Source organism: Hydractinia symbiolongicarpus, chromosome 15 (assembly GCF_029227915.1).
Source record: "Hydractinia symbiolongicarpus strain clone_291-10 chromosome 15, HSymV2.1, whole genome shotgun sequence".
Classification (NCBI taxonomy): Eukaryota; Metazoa; Cnidaria; class Hydrozoa; order Anthoathecata; family Hydractiniidae; genus Hydractinia; species Hydractinia symbiolongicarpus.
Genome location: NC_079889.1, coordinates 1136733 through 1142454, shown reverse-complemented (window position 1 = coordinate 1142454; position 5722 = coordinate 1136733). Strand labels below are relative to the sequence as shown.

Genomic DNA, 5722 nt, shown 5'->3' with positions numbered 1-5722 from the left:
CCCACCTAAATGTGTGGTACAGTTTACGGTTTTTATTAATTGCTCTTCCGAGTGTTGAACGCCAGGTGACACAGTTGCTTGTGGCTTAACCTGGTGTTTCGATGGCGTTCCCTGACTAGTCTAAATATTAATGCCATGGAATCACATTTTCACATTTCATTTAGACTAAATCAGTCTATTTTGTTAATTCTAAACCGATGAACGTAGTCATAACCTTTTTATTTCTTTCGCCAACTTCTATTTATTATTTATTTTTTTTAAAATTAGTACGATCCAACTTTATGGTCAAATCTTAGATATCTTAAATTTCATAACATTTTTAGTCATGTTGCAGGTATAATGAAACATTTCAGAAATAGCGCTATACCACAAACAATAATATTTAATAAGTTGATATGCTAAAACGTCTTCCTTTCTTTCTTACGAATGTTAAGTATAGCACAGTATTGTTAAGTATTAATTTTCACAGATTACTTTTTGTACATTCGGGGAGACCTTAATTCTAATATAATTGAAAATTTTTAAAGATCTACGATAAGTTGCGTCACGATAATGTATTGTCGAGAAAACATATTTCCTAGAGAAGAGGGTGACCAAAAAAAAAGGTGTACGTTCAGTTATACACTAGCAATGTTTAAAGATATACAAATGACATTGAAATAATTTCAAAACCAGGTCGAAATAAATCAAAAATTAAAACCTTAAAAAATCCAAGCAATTTGTTTGGTTGGCAACTAGCAAATGGCGTGTTAATAGGATTGGATCCTACTCTTTCGCCTGGTCGCTGCAACCGAAAGAAATGTTTCCACAGCCATCTGATTCTGAAATCTGATTTACTTGCATTTTTTTACCGCTTTTGGCTATTTAACATATGACTCTCGCTTTGCCCGCTAACAGTAGCACATTAGTTTTTCTAGCCTGTATCTCACGCACAGCATGAAAAAATTTGCAAGATTATACCATGGGATAATACCTGTTTATTTGAAATGACAGAACAAGATTGTAGAAGTTCTATGCAAAGCAGGCTACTGGCGACCTCGAACGGTATATATAGGAAACAAAATTGAACACGAAAAAGAATCCGAAATCTTTTAGCCTGCAAGGGATTTTCATTGTGATTTATAACGAATCTGAGTCATATTGTCAATGTCCGTTAACCCTATTTGATATTTGGTTAGAGAGTCGAGAAGTGGGGTGGCCTTAATGTGACCGCGGCAAATTCAAATTTTAAAAGATTCTGAAATGCTCAGTTGTCATGAAGACGGTAAAAAGTGACTTTCTTTGTAACATTTAGCCGGTAAAAAGTGACTAAATTTTGGGCAGTTGAATAGTATCTTACCGACTAAAATTTTTTACAAGAATTTAGAAGTGAACATTTGACATAATCATGTTCTCTTACAATAACCTAAAAACTAAGTTAGTCTAAATCCGCATCAACTCACGTACAATAGAAACCAGTCTTTCTAAAACAAATGTGACATAACAACTCCCTTGAGTAATGCCGAATTGTAAAATGTTACGTTTTTAAAAAATATAGCAGTATAAAAAAATATGATAGATGCGAATGGACGCATAAAAATATTTCTTTTCATCCGATGTATTAATTGAAACTTTCCAGGTATGTAACTTGTTTATTTATTTTATTTATTATATAAACAAGCATATTGATATTTATTTTATGTGATCTTTATTGTTTTAATTGGTATTGGTGTTGATAATTTTTAGTTGTTAAAAACACTACGCATAACCAACATGGTTAATGTGAAAGCCGTTTAGATAAGAAAGTTGCTTATTAGTTCAAATTGTTCTTATTTTGATTGGCCACTCTACTAGTCGTTAGCCCGTGGAAAAATCCAAAATCCAAACCGTGGATTTTTCCACGGGCTAACGACTAGTTCTTCTAAATTAAACCTACAAGACCTTTGCACATAAAGTCAGTTGGGCAACGAAAATGACTTTAAAATCTTTTCACAGGTATTAATTACCTTCCTGAAGTTAATTTCTTGTATTAGATTTTCGAGTGTTCTGTTTATTACACACTGTTTTTAGTATACTAGTCGTTAGCCCGTGGAAAAATCCACGGGTTCGCCCGTCTAATTTTATACCGCATTGCGTGCGTTTCGTTACAATTTTGCGTGACAGACAGACGGACGTATACGGGTATTATAATATAGATATAGCTGTCCAGCTAGTTTTAAGGTTTTTTTATCAGAAAATTTAATTTAATAGCAAGCGAATGCTTATGTCAAATAAATTATGGATATCAAATACACGAAGAAAAAACGTTTCTGTCGTTTTCAGTTATATTTGTATGTCCACTATGATATTAAAAACGATTTCACTTTTTGTTGTTTTGACCTAAGTGCTCGTAAACTTTTCCACCGCCATTAGCTCGACTTTCGTGTAAGTCACAAAATCTTAAGTATCAACAGCTAGTTTTGTAGCCCCTTTAAAGTTGGTGTATAAAGATAAACGAAGCGAAACAAATAAACTACCCCTTAGGGAGAAATTTAACGTGGAAAATAGCAAACATGTTGTTCCTTTGGTGGAAAATTCAAAAAAACTCATTTAATTATTGATTTTGGGAAATATATGTTGTGTAACAGATTGAATATCAAGAGAAAAAGGTAAATTTTGCTTCTCCAGTGAATTTTGTAAGACGCACAAGGGTCCTTCTATTCTGTTTATTATCAATTCTTTTTCCATCAATGTTTTAAAAAATTAAATGGAACAGTGAAGCAAAAGCAGAAGGAATGACCATGGCTAACGCTCAATTTAGATTCCAGATTTTTATGTATATAACCTAGTAGTTAAAAAGTGGTATTAGAACAATTGCTTGCTTTTATTTCGAACTACAAGCCTCAGGCACCGTATGGGAGTATTTAAGCTCTCCACCTTTGCATTACATTGCACTCAATCATAAAGTGCCTAAAAGCTTGTGTAAAGCAAGCGTCTATATTAGAAAGTTTAAGGTATTACAGAATTTCAAATTTAGGTTCTCTTAAATAGTTTATATGAAGGTCTTTTTCTATACTCATAAAAATTCTCTCCAGAATTAACCTTCATTTATGAGAAAGTACAAATACCGAGCCTAATATTGTTGTTTTTCATTTTTATTTTCGTTATTCTTTTATATTTTTACTGTGTATTATTTAATATCCAATTTTAATCCCTTTTAGATGACAGTTTAAGGAGTTTGGGCAAACAAAGTCTTTATGTAAGTGGTCACGTGTTAGCATTTGCACTCACTATCAATGATTTGTAAACTGTTCCTAATCAATAGAAATCTTATATATTTTATTTTATCCTTTTCTTTTCATTGTTATTTTTTTTACTTTTTATTTTATTATTGTTATAGGATCATTTTATTTAAAAGAAGACTAAACATGCGATAACTGCATGTAAGTGATCACGCATTACCATTTTTATTCACTATCATCATTTTGTAGAATGTTCCTGATCTATAGACACTTTATTTCTTTTTTTTCTTCCTGGTCTTGTCATTGTTATTTTTTTCCTTTTTCCCGTATTTTTAAAAGAATCATTTTATTTAGAAAAAGAATAATCAAGCGAGATCTACATGTAAGTGATCAAGTAGTACCATTTGTCCTCGTCTGTATGTTGTTGTAAACTTGTCCTACCTAAAAAGGAATTGTGAGTTTTATAGTTAGTTGATTTTCGCTAGCGAAGGCGGAATCTTTTAAAAAAAAGAAAAAATAGATAAATTTTCAGACTTGCCGTTGTTCTTATTTTGTTTTTATTGTTCATCAATTTTCAGGTTTATTATTTTTCTTTTAAAATTGTTCTTATAGAGAAATGAAGTTTATGTAAGTTAAGTTAGCTATGATTTACAGTTACAATAATAATCAAAAATTAAATTTTAAAATTTTAGAATATTCAATGATTTTGTTCACCCATGATATTACACAGTCCTCTTTAAAGTTCAGTACTTTTTCAGATTATTGCTAATGGCGAAAATCTTTAAGCCGCAGGGCTTCTTGTTTTTTTTGTTTGCACCCAACAAGCAAAAAGTCAGCATGTAAGATGAGGTCGAATTTTTCGTTCTTCCTTTAAGAAATGTATTGGTGTGTTTATTTTCATTATTGTGATTATTTTTATTAATAATATATATATATCTTGTCTTAGTTAATGGAATGCAAGGAGCCTTGGGGAGCGCAATCTTTCATGTAAGTACCCGCGCTTACCACTTGGAGTCAGACTCATCTTTTTCATAAAAAAACATCTTAGTTCTTAATTTTTAACCTCTGATTATATTTTGTGTATAGACCATGACTTAAGCTTGGCTTCGGACGAAGTGCACATGTAAGTTTTGTATATACTTACACTTTAACCGTATCCCTTTTTACTGACCTCGTGAACTTACATACTCGCATTATGTAGCGTTTTATATATTCGGATTTCAAAATACTTTCACTTATCAAAAAAGGTTGCTTTCTGTTAGTTTTCTATTTTAGTTGTGAAGAGACATATACGCGACAAATATCTGGGGTAAGTTTCCTTTACTGAATATAAAAAAAAAGAAGGAGACCGAAAATTTGTTTTTATTTTATTTTCTTATCCAGGGCTTACCAAACTGGTACTGCATTATTATGTTGCTAATTTAGCTGTGTCGTACAACACCCACTTTGCAAGAAAGGAGACAGAGATATCATTTTTGTGATATGAGATGAGAAAAAATCTGATTCATACAGCCATAGATACTTAAACGACTGCAGTATGGATTGATATCAGAGACACAATGCACCATTTTGTTTTTTTTGTTGTTACGGTTTTTCGTTAGAAAATCTTTTTTAAGAAAGTCTTGGCTGACATTTGATTAAATTCAAATTTAACTTCTCTTTTTTTTATATGAAACTACATATTGAGTCGGGTTCCAAAAAAGAGGCGATGTGAAATTTTAAAAAAATGTAGAATTTTAGTTGCCGTGCATTTCTAAATATTCCTCAAAGGAAAACGTCGCGAAAAATTTCAAATATACTTTTTCTTTTTTTAGATTATTTGAAAACGGTACATTTTGTATATTACATCATGTATTATAAAACATTGTGTATTGTATTAATTAAAGAGACGAGAAAATGTTCCGATCAGCCCCAACCTTCCCTATTTGTATTCCAATATATATTATCTTTTTAACCTAACCTTTAAGCTTGCGTATTATACTATGTAAAGCAATCTCCCGGTACAGGATAGCTTAAATATCGAACGCCTTGAACTTTTCACCAACTCACAACTCCCCCCCCCCTTTCAACACATTTATAAATTACGCATTAACTTGAACGTAACTGGAACTTAACCTAGGATTATTATTTTAGTTTAGTCTGATAAAAAAAACTGTTTTTTTTTTGCGTACATCACCGAGCAGTTACACCTGATGACAAATGTCCGTACTGTGCAATACTTGCTAGAAACCTTGAAATTTTTTAGAACCTAGTTGTGAATCTTGTACTGACGGTGTCCTAGAAAGAGTTAACATGAAAGTGTTTCAAGCAATTTGTTCTGTCGATTTTGTGCGTTACTAAAATTATGCATTAAACAAACAACTTAAAACAAAGTGTCGCAGTAAGTAACGTCCACAATTCCTTATCTCGAAATACAATATTACGTATAACGTTCGTTCTCCATGCTCCCTCAGTGCACATATAAGCTGTTTGCAAAGTTACTAAGTTTCCCCTACTAGCCAATCAACAAAAAATGTAATATT

General features: G+C 31.7%; 1 long non-coding RNA gene across 1 annotated transcript; it reads left to right on the top strand.

The window, feature by feature from the left end:
- The first annotated feature begins 1234 nt into the window (after window positions 1-1234).
- LOC130629087 (uncharacterized) lies at window positions 1235-4539 on the top strand. The gene is made up of 7 exons (XR_008981906.1): window positions 1235-1618; window positions 3180-3217; window positions 3359-3401; window positions 3555-3582; window positions 4147-4187; window positions 4287-4323; window positions 4476-4539. It is a non-coding gene; the product is annotated as an uncharacterized LOC130629087 (long non-coding RNA).
- The last annotated feature ends 1183 nt before the right edge of the window (window positions 4540-5722 follow it).